Source organism: Chanodichthys erythropterus, chromosome 8 (assembly GCF_024489055.1).
Source record: "Chanodichthys erythropterus isolate Z2021 chromosome 8, ASM2448905v1, whole genome shotgun sequence".
Lineage (NCBI taxonomy): Eukaryota > Metazoa > Chordata > Actinopteri > Cypriniformes > Xenocyprididae > Chanodichthys > Chanodichthys erythropterus.
In genome coordinates this window covers 17,935,906-17,961,575 of record NC_090228.1, presented here as the reverse complement: position 1 = coordinate 17,961,575, position 25,670 = coordinate 17,935,906, and the positions used below count along the sequence as shown (strand labels likewise).

General features: G+C 40.7%; 1 protein-coding gene across 6 annotated transcripts in view; it reads right to left on the bottom strand.

Annotated features, from left to right (window-relative positions):
* The window catches only part of syt1a (synaptotagmin Ia), a 226,822-nt gene that overhangs the window by 153,904 nt on the left and 47,248 nt on the right, over positions 1 to 25,670 (bottom strand). For 2 of the 6 annotated variants that reach the window (XM_067392189.1, XM_067392191.1), the window contains exon 1: positions 4,973 to 5,067. The exons of the other annotated variants lie outside the window; for them this stretch is intronic. The gene's annotated coding sequence lies outside the window, so the exon portion shown is untranslated. Of the gene's footprint in view, positions 1 to 4,972; positions 5,068 to 25,670 lie in introns of those variants that run through there. 6 annotated transcript variants of the gene reach the window in all.

The window sequence follows — 25,670 nt, the reverse complement described above, 5'->3', positions numbered from 1 at the left end:
ATACTTGAGCTATGGACAGTTCAACAGGAGTTTAAAGGGGGAATTTGTTGGGAAGTGGATACTGGTGTCCCTGTCTCTTTTCTTGTCAGTGTGCAATTTTGGACGTACAAATAAGAGTTGTATATCATTAAAAACTGTGGAATGTCTTACATTCAACACAAAACAAAATGGTGTGCTTTTTGCAAAATAAAGAAAACAAACATGATTGTGCTGAATAAAGTGCAATGTGTGTAATGAGATTTTTGTCATTAATATATTTATAAACAACTGAAAAAAGCACAAATGTCAGGGCATGTCAAAACTTCTCCAGGACCCCAAATTAGCCTCAGACCCCAGAGGGTTAAAGCATTAGTTCACTTTAAAATGAAAATGACCCCAAGATTTACTCACCCTCAAGCCATCCTAGGTGTGTATGACTAACTCACAGTCTGAGTTATATTAATAAATATCCTAATGCGTCCAAGCATTATAATGGGAGTGAATGGGGCCAACAAGTTTGAAGCTCAAGAAAGTGAATCCATCCATCATAAACATATGCCTTGTGAAGGACCCATGTGGAGTATGTTTATGATGGATGGATGGATGGACTTTTTTGGGCATGGCACAAAATGGGCATGGCACTTCTGCAATTATATTTTTGTTCCTTCTCTAATTATTGGTCAGTACATAAACACCACAATTAATTCAGCCCTTTTAAATGTCCTTTTGTTTGTTTGCCAGGCGAGGAAAAATCTGAAAGGCACTAACATGAAAAGTCACGTTTATTAAACACTACAGTGAGGCACGGACGCTTTGGCGGAGATTAAATTCAACACATCAATTCCGGTTTACAGTCTATTGAAGCCGATGGCATAATTAAATGCAGACACTTTTTCTGTGTCGCCCTTCCTCCTTTTTTCCCAGGCTGTGTGTCCTCAGACACATGAAGGAGGAAGGGACCATCCCACAGAAGCTAGCTGTCAGTTTTGATCCGGTTGTGGATGAGGAGCCATAGCTGTCACTCAGTATTGCTCTCGCACGTTATCAAAATGCAGTGATAATCATGCAGCTACAGATGAAGGAGAAAAACAAGCCAGCGGTCTGCTCTGATGGCAAGGCATGCCGTCTGGAACGCTCGCTTTGTCATACATATCAATTGCGTGACATTTCACAGCAAAAAAAACGCCTGGCTCAGACGCCTACCTGCAGATTCTAGCACCAGTGAATACATGCAAATCACACTGAAAAAGCGTCTGTCATTTACCAGCAGGAACGGTCTAGGCTGATTTAAAGCAGCTTGAATTTTGGTAGATCAACACATACTATGCATCTGATCTAAAAATCTCCAACTTGTTTTAAAACTATATTAGCTAGTCTTAAGATTTGTGTTATCATGCATGACATTCAATTTACCAAAACAGTTTGCTATGATGTTGTAAAGTAAAAGTCCACAACGAAAAAGACTATTCAGCTGGAAATAATGCGGGATGTTTTTATCTATGGGGATCTGACTGAGGGGGGAGACATTAAGGCTATTCAATTATTGTTTTTTATTTTCCCAACCCATGCAGTGCTGCTTTTGTCAGCAGAAAAAAGGTGTACAAAATTACTCGAGGTAGATTAAAGATAATGGAAGCCTTTTTTATTTAGCATAATGGGTGAATACTGGTGAATTGTCCTCAGTATGACTACCAACATTAATTAAAGGTGAAGGGTGTAATTTCTGCACACAGACTTACAAAAATAATGACAAAAATTACATTTTTACCTTTAAAAATTAAATAGGCCCAATAATAAAGCTTTCAGTCAAAAGTCTACTTTGTCTACTAGCCTTAACGTTAATATATATGTTAGTGTACTGCTGTCCACAGGAAAATGGACCACCATATTGATGACATCAGCTTGTCCATGTAAGCAGTGTTGCCAAGTCCGCAGTTTTCCCGCCAAATTGGGCTATTTTAACACTGTTGCCATGGGTTGTTTTTATGCCTGTGGGTTGAAGTGTCCCCAAATAACATGATATTTAGCCCCTGGACTGCGAATTATGTGAATTTTACCCCCAGAATGCGATTTTTACCCACCCACGACTGGGCTAGTTTCGGGCTAGTTTTGAGTAGCAAAATGAGCGGGTGTTGTTGTGAAAACCTGGCAACCCTGCATGTAAGTCTCCAACCATCAAATGTACGTAGCCAATCATGGTTCATGACTGTGGCATAAAAAGGTTATTGGTTGTGTAAGAGGGTAAGTAAATACAGTAACTATTTTTTTTTTTTTTTTAAAAAACATCATATGGGCTTGTCCAATCACCAATAGGAAATACATTAACACAAGAAAAAACAAAACAAAAAAAAAAACACGTAATCTTCAAATAGGTCCACAAGCGTCCACCATGAAAACTATTAACTGTAACTTGCCCACCTCTTGAGTGTCTAAAGATCTCACTTCTTTTTAGATTTCAAGACCTGAGGAATAGGGCATGTGGGGTTTGGTCTGATTGATCAGCTCATTCTAAGCCTGGGTGACAAACTAGCAGTGAAGCAGCAGAAGCACAGCTGTTCTTGCTGCAGGTAGCAATCATAGAAGATAGCGCACAGTCCAAAGCACAGAAAAATCATGGTACCCACCTGCAATTACAAACCATGCATTACTTTATAGTCCAGACTGCTGTCATCCAATGGCTGAAAATAAATATAGATCACTATAATTAAGGAGGGAAAACATCTGTGTGGAAATATGTTAGCTACCTAGGAGGGATAGATCAGTATTGTAAAAGCCTTGGGGAGTAACTCATAAAACTGTTGATCGTTCAGAAACGCAGTAATGTGACTAGAAAAGCCCACACATTGCTGATCCTTTGATTAAATGCACAGAGAGTAATATAGCTTTTCCTTCTAGTGTCCTGGTTTGCTATGCAAACTAATTTGCATTTGCACATTATTTATTACCTCGTAACCTACTTTCACCTACTTACTAAAAATGCACCACATAGTTCTAGTTTAACTCTTCAGCATCCATCCTTACTTCTCCTAATCTGGTTAAACCAGTGCTCCTAATCCCAAACTAGTGGCACACGCTAATCTACTATGCGTAATCTGCTTTCGAGCTCTTGTAAGAGCTTTGCTTGAGCCTCATCAACAAAGTGGTTGCCAAGGCTAGCTCCAGTTCTTCTGCTGTTTGTCCAAGGGCCCCTGATATCCACCCCCCTGCTTCTCTCTCCTGGAGTACCATTAACGCTACAGATGCCGTCCCCCTGAGGAGCTCTATGCCCTTTATAGATATGAATTTGAACACAGTCCTCTCGGCAAGCCCATTAAGACAGAATGACAGCACTCAGAATCAGCCACCGCTATAATCATGCAATCAAAATGCATTATTTGGCTTCTTCAGGTGCACGGCAATGAGTACAGCCCCTCTCGCACTGTACTCAATTGAGACCAATTGGGCTCATTCTGTCCTTGTGTCTCTCTGTGGAAATCATCATTCAGATGGACATTATCATAAGAGGAACAGAATGAAGGGATAAAACTGGAAAGTGTATAATTACATTTGTGAAAATGCTTTTTTTACCCACTAAATTCAGATACTAAAGCTTTGGTTGCTCACTCTAAAAAGTATATTTAGTTTATTGTGAGTGTAATCATCATACAGTAGGTTAAAACTGCACATTTTAACCATTTAAAGATCCCAATGCCCTTTTAATGGGTAAAAATATGTTATATTGAAAAATCAAGTTATTTTATGATGTTTCCTAAACATGATTATGAATTAAATTTCAAATTCCAAATATCATTTTTTAAAAATGTGAAATATATTTGGGCTATCAGAGACCTCAGATATAAAACACAAATAAATGTGTTTCAGTCACTTTTCTGAAAAAAGGTGACCTTACTTGCGTCCCAAATGACACACTTTACACTATGCACTTATACACTATGTACTTGTGCACTATGCACTCATCCATGTAGTGCGTGAATTGTATAAGGTTATTTTGTCATTTAACAACAGAGTCTGATCCTCCATTCCCCTCAACTACGTAATTAAAGCTGCGACAGTCAAGTGCACAAAGTGTCCAACATTCCACACTTTTTTTCCGTTAAATTAGTGCATCATCCGGATATTTAAAGTGCACTTTTTCTTTTTGGAATTTTCTGTGTGAACGCACTTCTTACACTATTTATACTTAAAAACGTCATAGAATAGTGCACAAGTACGCGAATTGGGACGCATCAATCAATCAATCAATCAATCAATCAATCAATCATTGTGGTGTGCAGTAGGACAATGGTTAAGTAGTTATGTAGTCAAGGCTGGAAAACCCGGAAATTTTGTCCCGGCCTTGTGGATTTAAGCGAGAACCCTGCCTTAGATCATGCAAATTTAGAAACACTGTCTGTATTGAAAACATCAAAATAAGAGACTATTTCTGTACCCAAGACAAAAATTTTAAATTAAATACAATACACTTAAGCTTGAAGCTAGATATATTATCATGTGACTTGATATGTAAAATGAATGAGAAGCAAACTGGATAGATTCCTAGAGTTGAGTGCAATGTGTGATTACAGTTAACATGCAAATGATGATTAAAAATGCACTGCGCTCATGTTTAAAGAGTGATAGCTGCCTTTTGGATGGTGAGAAATGATTATTTCTGAATGGTGACAGATGGCAGATGAAAAGGTAAGAGGGAAGAGAAAAAAATATATACTGGGCACGACTCATTTTTGAAAAGCCTTGAGAAGCTAACTTTGTGTTAAAGAGATGCTTCAGCGGTTGCTAGGAAACCCTTATTAAAGCCGATGTCTAATTCGGTGTGGTATGTGAGGAATAGGATGCAGCCACAGTTGTTTGCATCATCATTTCAACTGAAAATATAATCTGAGGTACTTCAGATGCTATTGAACCCAATATATCACCCTAGATGCAGCTAATGCGACATCTATATGCAATTGAATGAGGATTTTGTGGGTTTTATCCTACTTAATGTACTCACCCATTGTTGTTATACAGTCTCCACACTGTTACTTTCTATAACTCCTCCATTGAAATCGAAATGGATAAGAGAGGATAAGTACGTTTATACTCTCAGTGCATGGCTGTCTTGCTTCGAGTGCCAAGATGAACACCACATGGAACCTCATGATAAAACAAAAACCGGATTACATTAACAACAACTTGAAGTGATTGCTAGATTTTCTATTGCAATATGCGAAACACTTCTGTATTGTGATTTGATCTGCTACTGTTTGGTAGTCCGCACAGTTCTTGTCATTTCAGCATGGAAAGAAATGCATTTTTACAGTTGATCTAGCTCAGATTGCCTCTCTCAAAAGTGAGAGGGTGAGACATATTAGAGATGGCCTGATAGATGCAAAGGGAATGAGAGGTACGCTTAGCAGAAGCCATTGTGAAAGAACTACAATGCGCTTGAAATGGAGAAGCACGCCGCTTTCAATGCGAAAGGCTGCACCCCGCTGAAGCGCATGAAATTTCTGTAATACGCACCCAACCCTACTATTTAGCATGTGGTTTACCCTGTGTGCGCTCATGAATACAGAGAGATATCAGAGAGGTGCAGAACAACTAGTCTAGAGGAGTGCCATACGCTTTGTAGTCATACTTTACCAAGATTAGATCTAAAGAATATTGTGAATAGGCATAAAGTGTTCAGAACAGACCTGTTCTTCGATATCGGTGTGAAATTGCCTACTGGTAGTGTTGGGGGGTGCAGAAAATCTGACATTTGCAAGAAGCTGGTACTGTATGTTTAAATTACTCGAATCCTACTATTTAAAATCACTCAAAAATGAAAATGCTGGCAAATTTAGCTGGCAAAAAAGGACCAACAGTGTAGCGATGTATGCTTTTAAACCAAGCAGCATTCTGCTGGTCAATGTGGTGAATCTGCATGACCAGCTTGAACCCGACATGAGATTGCAGATTGCATGGATTCCTACTGAAATGACTTGATTTCACAGTCAAAAATTTGTCGAACAGTAAATGTGACCGCATCATAACACAAAATAACAAAATTGAAGTTATTATTCATTTATAATTTCCCCTCCAGTGTGCTGTTAACCATTGCAACCTGGTCACTAAATTAAACTTCCAGGGGGCGTATTCCAGAACATTCCTACATTAGGTCTTAACTTAAGATACGATAAGTTAATTTAGGATTTTTCACAAATTCGTATTACAGAAGCAAATCTTAACTTGATTTAGGACTCTTATCCTATCTTACAAAATCTCATCTTATCTGTAGTTAAGAAATCTTAAACCGCTCCATCGAGTTCAGTAATCAACTGTCAGGTCTGTAACCAAGCAACCAAAGACGCGCAAACTGCTTCTGAGGTAAACCAAAATCAAAATGGAGAAACAACGACGCGCTTTTAATTCCAATGCGGCAGAGACTCAAAATTCCGTTGAAAAGGTAACGTTAATCTGACGAGCAGGGCGGGCGAGAGCCGCAAGAGAATGGCGCAAGACCGATGAAACGCGCAGCTGATGCTCATTTTCACTCGCCACCGGCCGCGCGCCGTTCTCTCACGGCTCTCGCGCGCCCTGCTCGTCATAGTTAAAAAGCCTGTTTTATTCCGAAAGTTTTCACCTTCGCTCACTCACGAAGATAAGGAAATATTTTATCATTAAAGCGCAGCACATCCTCTGGGTCCTCCAAAAGTCTCTCCACCATTAAACATCGCTGCTCTTTGTCTTGGATAATTAATAAATGTAACACCATTCTCAAAAAAGGCTTTTGTACTGTGATTTTTACCATTGGATTTTAAATAGGTTTCAAGTTAGGACACCAGTGGGGTTGTCCTAAAGTTAAGACAGCTTTTAGGATTTTTTGTCGAGTTAGTATGCTTCTGTAATACTTTTTCTGTAATATGGTTTCCTATCCATAGTTAAGATACGATTATGCACTTAAGAAATGACATTCTGTAATAGTGTTTGTCCTAAATGAGGTCCTAACTGAAATTACCATGGTTACCAAACAGATAAGATAGGATTCTGTAGTTAAGATCTTTCTGTAATATGCCCCCTGGATCAGTCCAATTTGTAAACAATCATCCAAACTGGTTTTGTAAACTGATCAACCGATTTATTGAAAAGATCTCATTCGAGTAGAACTTGTAAGATTTTTATCTCAAATTTTTTCTTTGTTCCACACGAAAGCTCAGAGGACTATGTAGTGCACAAGTCATACAGACCACAAGTCATGTTTTCCCCCAAAATTTTAGAGCTTGACAATGCAGTTGTCATTTACTCATTGTATTCAAAAGTATGGACAAGATATTCTAAGACTCACCTTTTGTGTTTCACATGAAAAATGAAGTTATATGGGTTTGAAACTACATGAGGGTAAGTAAATGTTGGCAGATTTTTCACTTCTGGGTGAACTACCCCTTTAATGAGATCCCTTGAAATTTCACTCTTGCAGCATTTGAATATACTCGTTGGATTCTTTGTTTGTGCTCTTAAAAATGTTTGTCCATCTGTTTCTCTGAATTTTTCTGTGTGTGTGTATAAGTCTCCTGCTGACTTAAACTCAGTCACATACACACTATCTTCACAAAATGACTCCAATGAGTCCAACAACATGCCAAAAGAAAGCTCTTAGATGAACATACAGAGGGTAATGATGAAAGTCAACATGAAACTGCAACCCATTTTATTGGTTTTGGACAAGTTTGGAGGGGATGGGTTGAAAAACCAGGTAGCAAGGTAACCTGGTTACCTATTAGTAGGACTAGGGCTGTGTATCGAGTTTGATACTTTTTAGGCACAGGCTGAATTGCCTCGATACCACTGGGTATTAAAAAATGTCTTGCTGTTTGATACCAAATTTCGATACCTAAGGGGTTAATCTCAAAGTCAATGTCAGTGAGACAATAAGCATGCACAGGGCTCGAATTTCAGTTCAGAATGCGGGTGTTGCGCATATTTTTATTCATTCCAACGAGTTTTGTCCTTACAATGCGGGAAATGCCCACAAAAATTTATTCACTCTAACTTATGGGCTGAATGAGGAAATTAATCCACACAGATGAACAGAACAGTAATTAGATTATGATCAGTTATTCTTACTCCGCGACGTAATTTCACAAATAGCGACAAATGATTCTCTCTCTTTCAAAATGCGCAGATTTCTTCACATCGTCACATTGCGTTTGTACAAGCAAGAAGCACCCTGCAATACATTTACAAGTGATGAATAGTTTACACTTTAGAATAGGGGATGCATAAAGTGTTATAAATGACTTGTATACATATACAAATAATTTGTAACAGGAAAGAAATGTCTACAAATGATACGTAACACATTTACAAGTGAAGAATAGTTTACACTATAGAATAGGGGATGCAGAAAACATGTAAATGATTTATTCATGCGTTTACACATCATCTATAACAGGTGTTGAATACTTTGTAGAGTGTACTGCAGTGTAAGTGCTGACTGGTGAGGGTATAGACAGCTGTCTTCTCTGACACACTGACACATCGTTTAATTCTGTGCACTTGATGTGAGCTTCAGTGGAAGGTAAATCCGGATCAGAGGATGACTTCATCACTAGACCCGACACACTTCACACAGAACACAAGTCTGTCCTGATGAGTGAAAGGATTTAAAATAATCCACGGGAATCACCTGACTGTAAGGCATTTATAAATGTTTATCCACCTCAGAACAAATAAATTACTCTTCTTAAAAATAGTGCTTAAGCATACTGTACCTGCATGTTTGTGCTTTTGAACACAGACCAGCTTACAACTTCATCAATAAATCATATACTGATCATTTTACTAATGATAATTTACTTAACTAATTTACATTAACTAATAAATTATAAATGACTTATATCCAAATTAATAAAACATTCATAAAATGTTAGTATATCACTTATTAATCATATATGAATGTATATTCATGTTTTGTATATGATTTTTTGAACATTATCTGATAATTTATAAATGACCTATAACTGAATTAATAAAACATTCATAAAATATTAACATATCACTTATCAATCATTTATGAACATATAATCATGTTTTGTAAATGAGTAAATAAGTTCATCATTAACTTATAACTGAACGTTATTATAAACTGTATTTTTTATTCTATTGTCTTTATCTGTGCTTCTGCTTGTAATTTGTTTATGTGTTCTTGTTTACTTGATATTCCCCTGCTTTCACAGACAAGGCTTAAGCTAGTCCTAGACTAAAATGCATGTTTTGAGCTGTTCTAACTGAAAGCAAATTGTACTGACATACTGTACCTTAAAATATGTCCCTGCCATTTTTTTCTCCAAATGCACACAAGTAATATATTTTTCTAGGGTGCATTTATAAAAGCTACTTAAGTATCCTAATTGAACTAAGGCCTAATCCTAGCTTAGGCTAAGCCCTGTCTGAGAAACCGGGCCATTAAGTTTAAATCAAACTTTCTTGTGTTGTCTGTAAACTCAAACGTAACAATTGCAACCCCATTGTAAAAACACAAAAACACTGAGTAAGCAAGTAACATGAAGTGACAGTGGCTCAGGAGATGAATCTTTAAGATGAATCTTTAAATCTTTAAGATGAATCTGATTTTGTAATTATATAGATACATTTTTTGTTGTTGTTTTTTGCACACCGTTGATGTCAGCTGAAAATGAAAGCAGTTTCATAGGCAAAGCAAGTTACTACATTTTGACAGCATGTATGATGTCATTCACAATCATTTCAACAATTTCATGTTGATTCTAAGAATTCGTCAGCCTGCAACTAGCTTCAGAATCCAAAATACTTTCCTGCTCCACGTGCTTACGAAAGATTTTCCATCAAATGCGATTTGATTTACACCAGCCAGATCAAAACATCCATCACTGGATTAGGCGCTCAATCTTATTAATTTATAAGTCTATCTTTGGCCTGGGCCGAATGATTAGCTGGATGTTTAATGCGTACGTGGGTTTAGTGAGGAGCATGGCGACAACAGCATCTGAAAGCCCTGTAGATTAGAGCTGTTAATCTGGTTTGGGTGACAGTGGTCTGGCTAGACTCAGGACTGCAGCTGGCACCAGAGGTCTGGGGGATTAAATTAGAGCCAGCAGGCAGCAGGAGGGACTGGGTGAAGATGTCTTTATCAGTGCCCTTATTCCATCTGAACTTCCTTTTCATCCCTTACTTCTTTATTGTCCATCAAAACTATGAAATGGCACGACATTTGGGAGTTAAGGAGTGATTTAAATCTATATCTGAGCTTCTACTTCTACCCTCTCAACTTCCTGAGGTGCATTTTGAAATGCTTTTTAAACAGTATTAAAGGAGTTCACATGCATGCTGGATTAAAATTTTGATCCACAGGCTTATAGTTAAATATTTAACATTTGTTTTGTAGACAAATATAAAACTGCATACAAAAGTTTTGTTTTTGAGTGTAAGTTATGTAAGGTAAGGTATTTAATTATAAGCCTTTAAAGTCCCTGTAAGTCATATTAAAGTGTGTGTTCTGAGTTTGTCACACCTCAGAAAAATGTTTTATTAACCACACAGCCAAATTTGAATGATTAAAAAAAATCTATAAGCAAATGAAATAAGTTATCAAAATCTCGAAAAAATTAGCAGTATTCTCTGCTCTCAAACGCTGGGGGCGTGTCCGCTGTCGGCGCTGAAACCACACCCACTCGCAAGAGCTGCCGTCTCAACTGACTTCTCTATGAGTCATACATACTGATGCATATAAAAAGAATCACGTTAGAAGGTTGCAAATTTTAGTAGTTACCGTGGACTACCTAGTTATTATAACATAAACATACAAGGCAACTTACACTCATTGGTGGGCACGTACTGCAGACTGTTGTCGAGTCGACAAATGACGGCGCCGCGAGACGGTAGGATGAAGACCGGGATGGGAGAGACTCTGTCCGGATCCATATCATCGGTTGTCAGAAGAAGGTCGAGGCGGGAGGGGGGCCCAGTTGTTATTTAGCATTCATTAGAGAGAATCATTGAAGCTACAAGAGGATCTGCATACTGTAAGTGTTTTGCTGTCGTTTCTAGTTGATTTTAGTGCTGTATAGTTGCTTTACTGCTTGTTTACTGAGGTCACGTGGCAAATCGCGTTTGGTCTCGTTTGCTCTGAGTCAGTAAGGCGTGGCCTGCTGAACTAACGTTGTAATAAGCTGGTATAAGTGCACAGTGTACCGCGGACGCGGCAGCCCTCATGTGAAGCCCTCCTCGTGTGAAGACCGAAGAGTGTAAAGACCAGCGACTCTACCTGTGCAACTCCACCGAGCAACTACACAGACAAAACACTTGAGTATTGCTCTTTTCTTTCTTTCCTCTTTATACAGTGTGTTCTTGTCTGTCTTTTGACTTGTTTTAGATATGTGCTTCCAAATTCCCACTATTACTAACCCTCGTAAATCTCACGCTACACGCTGTAAGCAGCGCAACCATAACAACCTGCGTTCTTTACCCATGTCACCTAGTACATTGTTTTCTATTTCGATTGGGCTCTGGAATTGTCAGTCTGCTGTCAACAAAGCAGAGTTCATCACAGCTATTGCTACTTATTCAGATCTCCATCTCATGGCTCTGACTGAGACATGGATCAAACCAGAGGACACTGCCACACCAGCAGCCCTCTCCTCTAATTTCACTTTCTCTCACACCTCACGCCAGATTGGGAGGGGTGGTGGTACTGGTTTGCTTATATCCAATGAATGGAAGTTCAATCCTTTACCATCTCTCTCTGAAAATGGCTCATTTGAATCACATGCAATTACCATCACCTACCCTACCAAAATTCATGTTGTAGTTGTTTATCGTCCCCCAGGTCAGCTAGGTAACTTCTTGGAGGAGTTGGATGTGTTACTCTCATCCTTCCCTGAGGATGGCACTCCTCTGCTAGTACTTGGTGACTTCAACATCCATCTAGACAAACCTCAGGCTGCTGACTTCCACACGCTGCTTGCCTCATTTGATCTCAAGCGAGTGGCTACCTCAGCTACCCACAAATCAGGTAACCAATTGGACCTCATCTACACACGCTGTGGCTCCACCGACAATACACTGGTTACTCCACTACACACCTCAGACCACTTTCTCATTACTTTCACACTCAACCTGACCCCCAACTCATCACACACCCCACCACACGTCACTTTTCGGCGAAACCTACGCTCCCTCTCACCATCTCATCTATCCTCTTCGGTCTCATCCACACTTCCTCCTGCTAACCAATTCTCATCAATGGACACTAACACTACTACTGACACTCTCTGCACCACTCTATCATCTTGCTTAGATGATTTCTGCCCCCTTTTAACCAGACCAGCCCGCGCCACCCCCTCTGCCCCCTGGCTCTCTGATGTTCTCCGTGAGCATCGGTGTAGACTCAGGGCTGCAGAGAGGAAGTGGCGCAAATCTAAAAATCCTACTGACCTTAGCTTATATCAGTCACTCCTTTCTTCTTTCTCTACTAATGTCTCCAATGCTAAAACCTCCTACTATCACACTAAAATTAACAACTCAAATGACTCCCGAACACTTTTCAAAACCTTCTCTTCTCTTCTTTGCCCTCCTCCCCTCCCTCCCACATCAGTTCTTACAGCTGATGACTTTGCCACTTTCTTCACACATAAAATAACAACCATCAGCGGCCAATTCTCCACACCACACACTGACAAGAACATCTTAATTGAAAACACACAAATTCTCCCCTCCTTCTCCATGCTTTCTGAGGCAGATGTTTCCAAACTCATTCTTTCCAATCACCCTACTACCTGTCCGCTAGACCCTATCCCCACTCCTCTTCTTCAGGCCATCTCCTCCTCAATTCTACCTGCACTCACTCACATTATCAATTCCTCCCTTCACACTGGAACATTTCCCACAGCTTTTAAGCAGGCTAGGATTACCCCACTGCTTAAGAAACCCACTCTGAATCCAGCTCTTTTAGAAAACTACAGACCAGTATCCCTTCTTCCTTTCATTGCTAAGACACTTGAGAGAGTTGTATTCAACCAACTGTCTACTTATCTCTCACAGAACAACCTCCTTGACAACCACCAGTCTGGTTTCAAGAGTGGCCACTCTACTGAGACTGCCCTGCTCTCAGTCACTGAAGCCCTGAGACTGGCACGAGCATCTTCAAAATCATCAGTACTCATCTTGCTGGACCTGTCTGCTGCCTTTGACACAGTGAACCACCAGATCCTCCTGTCTACAGTCATGTCGAAGGGCATCACGGGAACCGCGCTCCAGTGGTTCGAGTCTTACCTCTCAGGTAGGTCCTTCAGGGTATCTTGGAGAGGTGAGGTGTCCAAGTCACATCATCTTGCTACTGGGGTACCTCAGGGCTCTGTGCTTGGTCCACTTCTCTTCTCCATCTACACGTCATCACTAGGATAGGTCATTCAGGATCATGGTTTCTCCCATCACTGTTGTGCTGATGACACACAACTCTACCTCTCATTCCAACCAGATGATCCGACGGTTGCTGGTCGCATCACAGCCTGCCTGACGGCCATTTCTGCCTGGATGAAGGACCACCACCTCCAACTCAACCTTGCAAAAACGGAACTGCTTGTGATCGGTGCAAACCCAACATTTCATCACAACCTTTCAGTTCAACTTGGGTCTTCAACCATCACTCCTTCCAGGACAGCCAGAAACCTTGGAGTGGTGATGGATGATGGTCTAACCTTCACAGATCATGTTGCAGCAACGACCCGGTCCTGCAGATTTGCCTTGTACAACATCAGGAAGATTAGACCCTTCCTATCTGAACATTCCACACAAATTCTTGTCCAAGATCTTGTTCTATCCAGACTGGACTACTGTAATGCTCTCTAGGCTGGCCTTCCAGCATGCACTATCAAGCCTCTGCAACTGATCCAGAATGCTGCAGCAAGACTGTTCTTCAACGAACCGAAGAGAGCGCACGTCACTCCTCTCTTCATCAGTCTGCACTGGCTGCCAGTAGCTGCTCGCATCCAATTCAAGGCTCTGATGTTTGCTTACAGAACGACAGCTGGCTCTGCACCGCTATACCTTAACTCACTACTTCAGACTTACACGCCCTCCAGAAACCTGCGTTCTGCAAGTGAACGGCGCCTTGTGGTGCCATCACATAGGGGCACAAAATCACTCTCATGGACCTTCTCCGGGACTGTTCCTGGCTGGTGGAATGACCTGCCACGCTCTATCCGAGCAGCTGAGTCTCTAGCCATTTTCAAAAAAATGCTAAAGACGTATCTTTTTCGTCAGCACTTGACCCAGTAGTAGTAGCACTTACCTTGACTAATATTCTTCTCCTATCTGTGTATTTATTTATTTATTTAAAAAAAAATAAATAAATAAAAATCGCTATGAGCACTTTACTGACAAAACTGTGACTTCACTCAGCACTTACATACTGTTGTTCTCATGTTGATTTAATTGATTCTACTACTCTCATTTGTAAGTCGCTTTGGATAAAAGCGTCTGCTAAATGACTAAATGTAAATGTAAATGTAAATGTAATATGCATTTGCGTGACAAAGGCATTACTAGCGAAATGTGCAAAGCGCTGTATACAGGCATGAAAATCCCTCACCTTTTAAAGCCAAAATAGGTGACCTACGCGAATCGTGTAGATTCGATGAGAAATTTTTTTTCGAGGGGGGGTGTATTCATATTCAGTGAACTGTGAACAGATGCGTGTGCCAGAAGGGAGCGCGAGTGCATGGAAATATTAACGCGAAGGGCCTTGCATCACCAGTGCAGACCACCATCAGAAGCTGAAAGCACGCCTGGCCTTGGCGATTTACCTGACTGAATTTGGTGAGTGATCAGGCCCGGATTGACTAATCGGGAGCACCGGGAGAATTCCCGGTGGGCCGGTGTTGTCATGGCACTGGGTTGAAATATGGATGCTCTAGAAACTGTGGAAGTCGCCAAATGTACTAAGCAGAGTAGCCTAACTTTTTCCTAAAAAACATTCAGTGACAGATTTAGGCCTGGACAGCCCAGGGCGGCACGGGGCCCCCGCGCAAGAAAAAACAAACAAACGGACGCGCGATTGGGGTTTTACCGCTCATTTGCACGCAACGTCAATGATATCATGTCACTTGGTGGGTAAATTAACCTGGTCGGGAGGGACTCGGAGTGTGCGCTCGGAGAAGACAACTCACTCAAAAGTATACGAGATGAAGGGATGAGGTGACGTCTGTAGGGACAGCGGGACAAGTTCTAAATCAATACTAAATTATGGTGAGGCAAAAGGTCTAAGCCACCGGAGGACGATTTAAGTAACATAAATAAATAAAAAGGAAGAGGGGAAAACATGCAAAAGATAAAGGCATGTATGCAGCTTACTCATATCGTAATAATAGTAGGCAAATAATAAAATATGGCCTATCACTTATGTTATGTTGCTTGCTATGCTATTACACATTGGCCAACAATATTAATTTTTCTGTCCAAATAGCTTAACCAGAGAGTAAAATGTGATTTTGTAATATGTAACTTTTTTTTTGAACAAACGTAATATCATTCCCCTCGCCAGTCACATGTTCACTCTACACCAATCACCTGTCGCCACATACAGCCATGTACACACTCCTCACTAATCACCACACCCAGCTGCAGCTTGTTACCTGGACTATAAAAGGACTCTCACTCACACCATCTAGTCGCGAAGTCTTGTTTAACTGTTGTTGCAATTCTGAGCGTTTTCCTGTATTCCCTGTCTGCCTGTTCCTTGTTGCCGTTACTGCCTGTTCGCTGTTTTTGACCCGTTGCTGCCTGCCCTGATCATTGCCTGTCCCTTGACTACGACTCTGCCTGTTCCTCCCTGTTCCTGTTTGTTCCTGTTTTGACCCTGCCTGTACGACCACTCTTGTTATTAATAAAACGCTGCACTTGGATCCCCTGCCTGAGTCTCCATTCATAACAGAAGACTTCGCCACCTACGATCCAGCAGCTTCTACGAGTGTGTCCAGCCTCAGCATGGACCCAGCAATATGTCTGGTCAGCCTTCGTCAAGGTAACTGTACCCTGGAGGCACATATTCAGAAGTTTCTGGATATTGCCCACCTATCTGATCTACCTGACTGTGCCCTCATTGACTTTTTCATTTATGGATTAAACGAACCACTTAAGGACTATTTACTTACCAATGGTCCCCGGGGATCGTTTATGGAATTCCTGGACTTTGCCCTGCTCACAGTTGGTTCAACTTTTACTGTGGGGGTCGCGGAGGAACGCGACGCCACGCTGAACCACATAATGGCGGCCGCTACAGACTGCGCACATAAAATGGCGGATGCTACAACGCCTCATCACGCCTTCACTGATCGCCCAGAGCAACGTCACGCCTTCGCTGATCGCCCAGAGCAACGTCACGCCTTCGCTGATCGCCCAGAGCAACGTCACGCCTTCGCCGATCGTCCAGAGCAACGTCACGCCTTCGCTGATCGCCCAGAGCAAAGTCACGTCGCTGCTGATCGCCTAGAGCCACATCAAGTCTCTGGATCTGTCCAAGGGTGCAGAGGACTACGTTCCAGTGTGACTGATCCACCGCTGATTTCAGCACGAGCGGCTGGCATTCCCAAGCCTCCGCAGACCGATTTGCACTCAAGTCAGCCGACCGCTTCGCTCTCAAGCCCGGCGGTCGATTCGCACTCAAGCCCGGTGGCCGCTTCGCTCTCAAGCCCGGTGGCCGCTTCGCTCTCAAGCCCGGTGGCCGCTTCGCTCTCAAGCCCGGCGGTCGATTCGCTCTCAAGCCCGGTGGCCGCTTCGCACTCAAGTTCGTCGGACGCTTTGCACGCAAGCTCGCCGGTTTCAGCGCTCTCAAGCTCGCCGGTTTCAACGCTCTCAAGCTCGCCGGTTTCAACGCTCTCAAGCTCGCCGGTGGCAACGCTCTCAAGCTCGCCGGTTGCTATGGACTCTTGTTCGCCGATTGCAGTGGACTTAAGCGCCCTGGACGCGATGGACGAAATGGCTGCTTTGCCAGTGCCCACGGGCAAGATGGCCGCCCCTGCGGTGCTCAAGGATGCAGGGGTTGTTCCAGCCATTGAGTCCGCTCCAAAACCCGCTCCAACCAGTGAGTCCGCCCCAGCCAGTGAGTCCGCCCCAGCCAGTGAGTCCGCCCCAGCCAGTGAGTCCGCTCCAGCCAGTGAGTTCGCTCCAGCACAGCCTGCTCTCCTGGTCTGTCCTGTCTTGGCCCAGAGGGCTGTGCTCACTTTTTATGTCTTGGCTGTCCTACGTGCGTTGAGGAACTCGAGCTCTATTGACGTCGGAGCAGTCTACCAGCCCGCTGCCGTCCCGGAGCAGCCCGAGCCCGCTGCCGTCCCGAAGCAGCCCGAGCCCGCTGCCGTCCCGGAGCAGCCCGAGCCCGCTGCCGTCCCGAGCAACCCGAGCCCGCTGCCGTCCCGGAGCAGCCCGAGCCCGCTGCCGTCCCGGAGCAGCCCGAGCCCGCTGCCGTCCCGGAGCAGCCCGAGCCCGCTGCCGTCTCGGAGCTGTCTGCTCTCCCTGATACGGCCACAGAGCAGCCTTGGTCGGCCCTGCCACCACCGCCTGGACCATTTGCTCTACCGCTGCCGCTCAGGCCATCTGCCCTGTTGGCGCCACCCGAGCTCCTTGCCCATGAACCCGCCAATGCCTCCCTTGATTTTCCCCTTGCATTAAAATCCCTCACCTTTTGAAGCCAAAATAGTTTGGTTTTGAAACCAAAAATAGGTGACCTACGTGAATCGTGTAGATTCGATGAGAAAAATTTTTTGGAGGGGAGGGGGGGGTGTATTCATATTCAGTGAACTGCGAACAGATGGGTGTGCCAGAAGGGAGCACGAGTGCATGCAATTCTTAAATTGAAGTGATTAAACTGTTCGAATTTACACATTACAGGAGTTACTGATAAAAATACAAAAACACCTCAGCTCACAAGATATTTTGAAGGGCAAACCATGAGAGAGTGACCGATCATCCAAGACATGAGTTGAAGAATGAGGTCAAGTACAGAAAAACATCAGTCAAACAAGATTCCACAAAGGGCCAAGATGAACATCTACATTTATTCATCCCAACACAGTCCACACAGAGTCAACATCTGAAGGTGAAAGTACCACAGAAGTACTCACCAAAGGCCTACTGCAAATAAAGTAATCATAGCTATTACAATTTCATTTCAGTCAGGTTATTTTCTTGCAGGTGAAATTAGATATTCAATTTCCTTCAAAATACTGGGTAAGATAACAACATCTTTACAGAGCAACATTTGGAGAGCGGCTATTATCCTTTTCATTTTTTTTCTTTTTTTTTTTTACAAAAATGATGAAATGTAATTATGAAGTTGAATACTGCATAGTATGAAGATAAAAAAAGTGCACAAAAAATTTGTCATTCCAACATTCCAATTGTTCATACAGTGTGGACAGTAATTGACTTAGTATTGAAAAGAATAGATTTAGAAAACATTTTCACATGGCAAAGCGCAAAATGCACACAAACCTACAAAAAGGTGAATAAATCATCCATGACTGACTAACAAGTCAGTTCAGGTCTGACATATAAAGACAAATAATCTGATGAACATAAACAAGATATCACCATGGGCCCTATTTTAACGATCTAAACGCAAAGTGTGAAGCGCACGGCGCAGGTGCACTCAGGGAGTGTCCAAATCCACTTTTGCTATTTTAACGACGGAAAAACTGTCCGTGCGCCGGGGCGCATTTTTGAAATGGGTTGTCCCTATTCTCTTAATGAGTAATGGGCGTAACGTTCAATAAACCAATCAAAGTGTCATCTCCCCTTCCCTTTAAGAGCGAGATGCACTCGCGCCATGGCAGATTGCTATTTACATGCCGGAATTTGTTGGCGGAAAAGCTGAACGCTTTTCAAGCGAAGAAACTGATCTGCTCGTGCGCGAAGTTAAAGCGCACAAGCAGATAATCTACGGGACAAGCAGGATATAACATTATATATATTATATAATTATATATTATATAACATATAACATTATAAAATACACTGACTTATTAAACACACCGATTCAACTGAGGAGTTCAACGAGTGATGTTTTGCTGAAATTACCTGTTAAGTGGCCAGTCAATCTTTCAGTCGTCTGCGTTGGATGCAGGCTTTCAAATAGCTCCGCACGATCAGTCAGTTAATATGTGTGTGTATTGGCAAGATTGTTCAATTAATTAGCCAGTTTCGTTCATCATTATAAGTAGTAATAGGCTGAATTGAAAATAGGTATCCTAATTCTAATACACACAATGACTATTCATCATTACATTTTTATATTTATGTAGCCTACACAATAATATTCTTTTACACTGTAATCCTTTTGTTTTTAATATTTGGCATATTTGTGTGATGCGTATCCCTGTGTGTAATAAGCAAAGTCAACACGCACTGTGGACGCGCCCAGAGGTGCAGTTTCTACCAACGCGCTCTAACAAAAAAATATTGCGCCACTGACTTTAGACTAGGTTTGAGTTGGTCTATGGCGCAGTCTATTTTCAGCTCCTTAAAATAGCAATGCGCCGGCAATGCGCCTGAACACACCTCTTTTTTAGACCAGCACGCCCATGGGCGCACTAACTGGCGCAAATGCATTTACTAATTTAAGGACGTGGCGCTGAACGGGAAAACGCGAACGGCGCCGGACGCAAACTAGCAAACACACTTGCGCTGCGCCTTGCGTCGCATTGCGCCGGGTGTATTATAGGGCCCCATGTTTTTATTTATTTATTTATTGGGACATGGTACTATGGTAACATGCTGTTCTTTTGGACAAGCAACATAAAAACAAAAATGTAGCATATAAAATCATCGAAATACCATGAGATATAAATATCATATAAATATCATTAAAAGTATTAGTTTTATCATCGGATCCTATCAAATATAGTACTGACTTGGTCCACACTTTTATTCAGAAGATAAGTTACTGCCATTCAGAGAAAGACCTTTCACCTTCCTCTCGTGGTCTATTGTGTGAAAGCTACTGCAGTCCACCATGAAATATTACAAAGCTCCTCTCAATTTCCTTTCGCAGAGCCTGGTTTCTAATCAAAGGTTTAGAAATGCAAAGCCAATTTCATTACAAGGAAAAATTTGTGATCATTTTCAGTAAAATACATCTCAAATTGAGTTTCTGGCTGATTAGGGTATCTACGGTAACACTGAACTGCATGTATCTGGGCGTGCAGCTTAATTTCCTATTTCCTTACAATAATAAAGGCAATCAAGCCCTTAAAGGTGGTCTAATGATCACCCACTTATACAAGTGTTGTCTCTCATTTCTGGTTATTACTTTTGACATTTTAATCAAGCGCCTATTCAGAAGTACAACATGGCTATGGTTTTGGAGACCACTCGGGCAGCTGTCAAAAAAAGCTGCCTTTCGGATGGCGAGAAAAGAAATAATGATTTTCCTTCCAACCCCCATTTGCCTGTAATCAAATCTACAATATCATGTGGTGCAAAGGTGAGTTGAAACAATTTGAAGCCTTGGTAACCTTGGGTGAAGTTAATAGCTTCAAAAACTTAGCTTTTCTTTTATTCTCCAATAATAAGATACACATGTTCAGAATGTGAAATTTAGTCATTAGAGTTGGACTAATTTCTTTTTATTTGCAGATGTCTCATCCCATATGAAATCTGTGTCGTCAAACAATATGAAATTAGTCCATTTGCAGAGGAGACCGGGATTACTTTTTACTCAAGTGAATGTTTCTTAGGATAGGTTTACTTCTGAAAATCAGTTTCTGTATGGACAAAATCCATAGACCTAAGATACACTGTATGAACAGCAAACAGCGAGGATTTGTTTCTGCTTTCCTGGTTGGGCCAGTAGTAAAAAATTGCAATGGGTCTCAACTCAAAAAAAAAAAAAAAAAAAACATTTAGAATTCGAAATGTTTGACTAAAAATGTATTGTTTCTCACATTTACAATGTAATATTTGGTTTCAAATTAATGAATTATAATAAAATCATATTTAAATGTATATATTGGTTTATCAATATATTTTTTATAGTTATTAAAAGTTATTAAATAAATTATAGTAATTATAATTACATATGCAACTCCAGAATTAAATACATTTTGCTGGAAAATGGCAAAACATTTTGTTTGGTTTGTCACTTTTATCCTATTCTAATGCTAGATGTTAGATAGATGACAGTTTAAAATAATAGTAATAATAATAATAATAATAATAATGTATTATTATTATTATTATTTATAAATAAATGTTTGTGAATTCTGCTTGTAAATGTCAGAAAATCAAAAGAAAAAGTTTACAAGGCCTAAAACGTGCATGCAGGCCTATATTATCATAAAACAAAATACAGAGCACTATATATATGGCATAAAAATATTCAGAGCAAGTGAGAGTTCTGGACCAAAACACTCACACACTGACCCCAGGCCAGCGGGCCATCTTTACTGTTGAGCCTGATGGGGTAAGTTGTCACAATTGAAACCTGCCATTAAAGGTGCCAAAGAACATGTTTTCAAAAGATGTAATATAAGTCTTAAGTATCCCCTGAATGTGTCTGTGAAGTTTCAGCTCAAAATATCCCATAGTTTTTTTTTTATCATTATAAATGTGCCGATTCAGGGTACGCGGCCCCTTTAAATCTCGTGCTCCACGTTCCAAGAGCTCGCGCTTGCCTTAAACACCATAAACAAAGTTCACACAGCTAATATAACCCTCAAAATGGATCTTTACAAAGTGTTCGTCATGCAACATGTCTAATCGCGTAAGTATAGTATTTTTTTTGGATGTTTACATTTGATTATGAATGAGTTTGATGGTGCTCCATGGCTAAAGCTAACATTACACACTATTGGAGAGATTTATAAAGAATGAAGTTGTGTTTATGAATTATACAGACTGCAAGTGTTTAAAAAATGAAAATAATGACAGTCTTGTCTCCGTGAATACAGTAAGAAACAATGGTAACTTTAACCACATTTAACAGTACATTAGCAATTTTTGAATCTAGGGCACTTTTAAAAGACAGTTTGCAATGCCTCCGGGCAGCTATTTCGGGCATTTAATGCTCAGGTTTATCAGGACACAAATGTGTATAATAACATGGGTATTACAAGTAAACATGGCTTATGAGGACACTTCCTGAGGACTTGCGTTCTCGTAGAGTCCGGTCTTGCCAGGCGACCTTGAAAGAACGATCTCGGAAGGACGCGAGGACAGAGAACGCATCATTTGAGAATTGAGATGTGATGCGATCTTGTTGCTCAACTGACCGTCCCAGCATATTATAAGTGGCTAATGCACAGTAAATACAACATAACATCACAAACAAATGTCATTACCTGTTAAAAAAAAAAATCATATATAGACATTGTTTTCATATAATTATCTTTTTATTTCACCGCGTGTATTTATGAAAATGAGTAGCCTTTGGCTGTTATGCTTTGTCAATGTTAAGATAATTTTTTATATGCCAATAAAAATACTGCAGGCTTTCTTCAGGTTATCATTTTATTAAAATTAAGCAAAACAAACTGTTTACTTTCACGAGCCGTCACGTATTTGCGAGCTTGTAGCTGGAATCTCACGAGAACTTCAAAGCTTACAGGCTTCCGTACGTCGCCCACCGCAGCGTCTTCTGGGATTTTTAACGGTTCGATTCCCTCAAGTTTGCATTTGAGGCATCCTCGATATCAAGAACATTCAAATTCAAAAATTCAAAAAAAATCAGTTTTCTGAGATGGGTAAGTTTAGGGGTAGAGATAGTGTAGGGGGATAGAATATACAGTTTGTTCAGTATAAAAACCATTATGTCTATGGAGAGTATAGAAGTATGTGTGTGTGTTTCATAATTATTTACTGTTTAACATGAATTAATTGTATATAATAGTTCAAATTAATAAATTGTACACATACAAAAAACAAGCCTTTTTGTAATTGGACTTAAATAATGTAATTGACAACTAGCCCGGTCTTCCATAACAGCTGAATTTCAAATGACACTCTTCAATGGCTTTTTTCACTCTTCACTCTTCAATTGAACCATCTTCAATGGTTTACATCACTGAGATGCAAAACATTATTGTTGCTTATTATGACTAGATAATGACCACCCACCTTTGAGGTCAAAGAAATGTATTTGCAATATTGTAAGTCTGTGTAATGTGCAAATGTCAGGTAATATTCTTTTAAGTGCAGATTTTTTTCACTTTGGTGAATATTAGCTGAGGTGTTCAGTGAAACATGAATACCATAAAGGGCATGTATACACTCATTACACCAGGTTGACCTTAGCACACGGATGCTTTTCATAACGCAGACGGTCCTCAGCAGGGTCTGTACTGCAGGGGTCCCATGGGGCCCACAGATAATTATCTCCTCATTACCCTCCAGCACTTACGCAGCTCACAATACAGTCCTCATCAGTGCAAACATCGTGAAGGAATTAGCATTAGCATGCTAACTCAATATCACAGTGTTGCCTGCCGTTTGGCCATTTCATTTGGGCTTGTAGCTGCTCTTGTGTGAGTTGACTAATGAGATAAATACCCAGAACACATTATATTGTTTTGCCTCAGCAAGAGCATTTGTTATCGTCATCCTTGGCCGTTCAGACAGAATTTCTCTAGAGAGTGGTGCAAACAAGCAAAAGGAGGCGAGGATATGCGTTTCCTGCCTTTTGAGACCCCAAAAACAAAGTGCTATTTGAGGAGAAGTAGAGGAAGTAGATCTCCATTTTTCATCCCTAGGTCCCAACCATCACTGCTTTCATGAGATAGTAGTTTTAATGGAAGTACTTGCTGCCTCCCAGCTAGGGGTTGGCAGTATGTTTACAAAGATACCTCGGGTAATGGAGTGCTCCCGGTCAGACCTTGTTTCTACGTAATAAAGCGAAGGGGCGGATTTAATTGTTTTCCTCACATCTGTTGTAAATAAGCTTGTGTTTAACTGATTCAAAAGGGATCACATTTCAATGAATCACAGGAACACAAGCAAGCTTATTTCAGTCTGATTACTGGGACATTCGTCTGGTCCAACTAGAACCAAGGACCCCTTGGTGGAAGGAGTCAGAGCAGGAACACTGTTACATATTGTATAATACTGATTGATGTCTGGTCTGAAACATCATGCACATAATATATTAATGTATATACTTTAAGATGCTTATATTAGGGCTGTCACGATTCCTCAATTAAATTGAAGTATTTAAAAGAAATTGCAATTTACCCTTGTTGAATACCCAAAGTGGCAAATTCCACGGACAAGAATCCATGAACAGGCCGCACAATGTATTAAAACCATAGCATTAGTGTTGTCAAAAGTACCGGTACTTCGGTACCAAGTCGGTACTGAAATTTTGAAAATGTGACGATTCACGCATTTCTGTAGTACCGGGAGTACCGAGATTCCGGGTATATTCAGTACCCACTGTTAGGACTGTGCCATTATTTACGTGAATATGACACAAGTAAAGCACAAAGCTTTTCTTACAAAAGAAATAATAGGTTAGCAAGTAAATGTGACATCGCAGCCATGGAAACATTGTGGTTCATGCCAAATGAGAGAGGTACGCGAGTCCATACATTTAAGCTTTGTAGCCTATTCTGTTTGGCGAATCGTGATCTGGTCACTTGATTAGCAGAGAATTCAACAATATTCCATTAGTTATTCCACTGAACATGGAATCTCTGTTTCTTTTCCCAAATCTTCACTTACGCAGGGGATTATAAACGTTCTTTCGTTCGCATTTAGGCCTATTATAAGCTATTCGTATTCTTTACTATGGTAACTTAAAAAAATACTGTAGGACAGAAACCTTTTTGCTTGCACGTCAAATTCTAGTCAAAGCGCTTGTTATACTTTATAAGGCGCGTCAAGTTTATTTGTATAGCGTGTTTCACACACCAGTAATTTCTAGTTTTGTTTTCTCTGGCAGCGCAAAATCAAACATAGCCTGAATGTCTTTCCCCTGCGGAGGATAAAACTCGCTCTTCAGACCTTTTACAACAAGTGTCAGTTGGTTGTAACATCAGGAGAAAACATGAAGATATTATTAAGGAGAAATGGTCTGTTTCCTGCTCCTGCTCGAGTGGTAAGATATATCAAAGACTAGAATAACGGGACTTTGGCTACATGACGCATCTTTTTGTCGAAATAAAAAAAACAAATGTTTTTTTTTTTTTTAAATAATATTTAACTTCCTTATTATTTAGGTTACCATTATTTACTGATATTTATTTCATAGTTTTACAGGCTGTAGTATGTTGTTTCACTGACATAATAGCTAAAATAAACACGGACGTCTGTTTACTGGCTTGAGCTGGTTTATGCTGGTTCTGTGCTGGTCCAGGACCAGCTGATGACCAGCATAGGACCAGCACTTGACCAGCATAAACCAGCTCAACCCGCATACCAGCTTCAAAACCTACCTTACCAGCATCTGCTGTTTTTTTTTTCAATAGTACAAAATCGATGTTTGAGCATTTATTTATTTTTTTAATATTTCAAAATTTATTTCACTGAGGTAGCCTATATATACACACAAACATACACATGTGCTCCAAATCATATTTAATGTTTTGAAAACAGGCTATATAAAATAGTAAAATGGTTCCAACAGATTTTGCTGTGGTACCGAAATTGGTATCGAGAACCGTAAAATTTTCATGGTATTGGTACCGACTACTGGAATTTTGGTACCG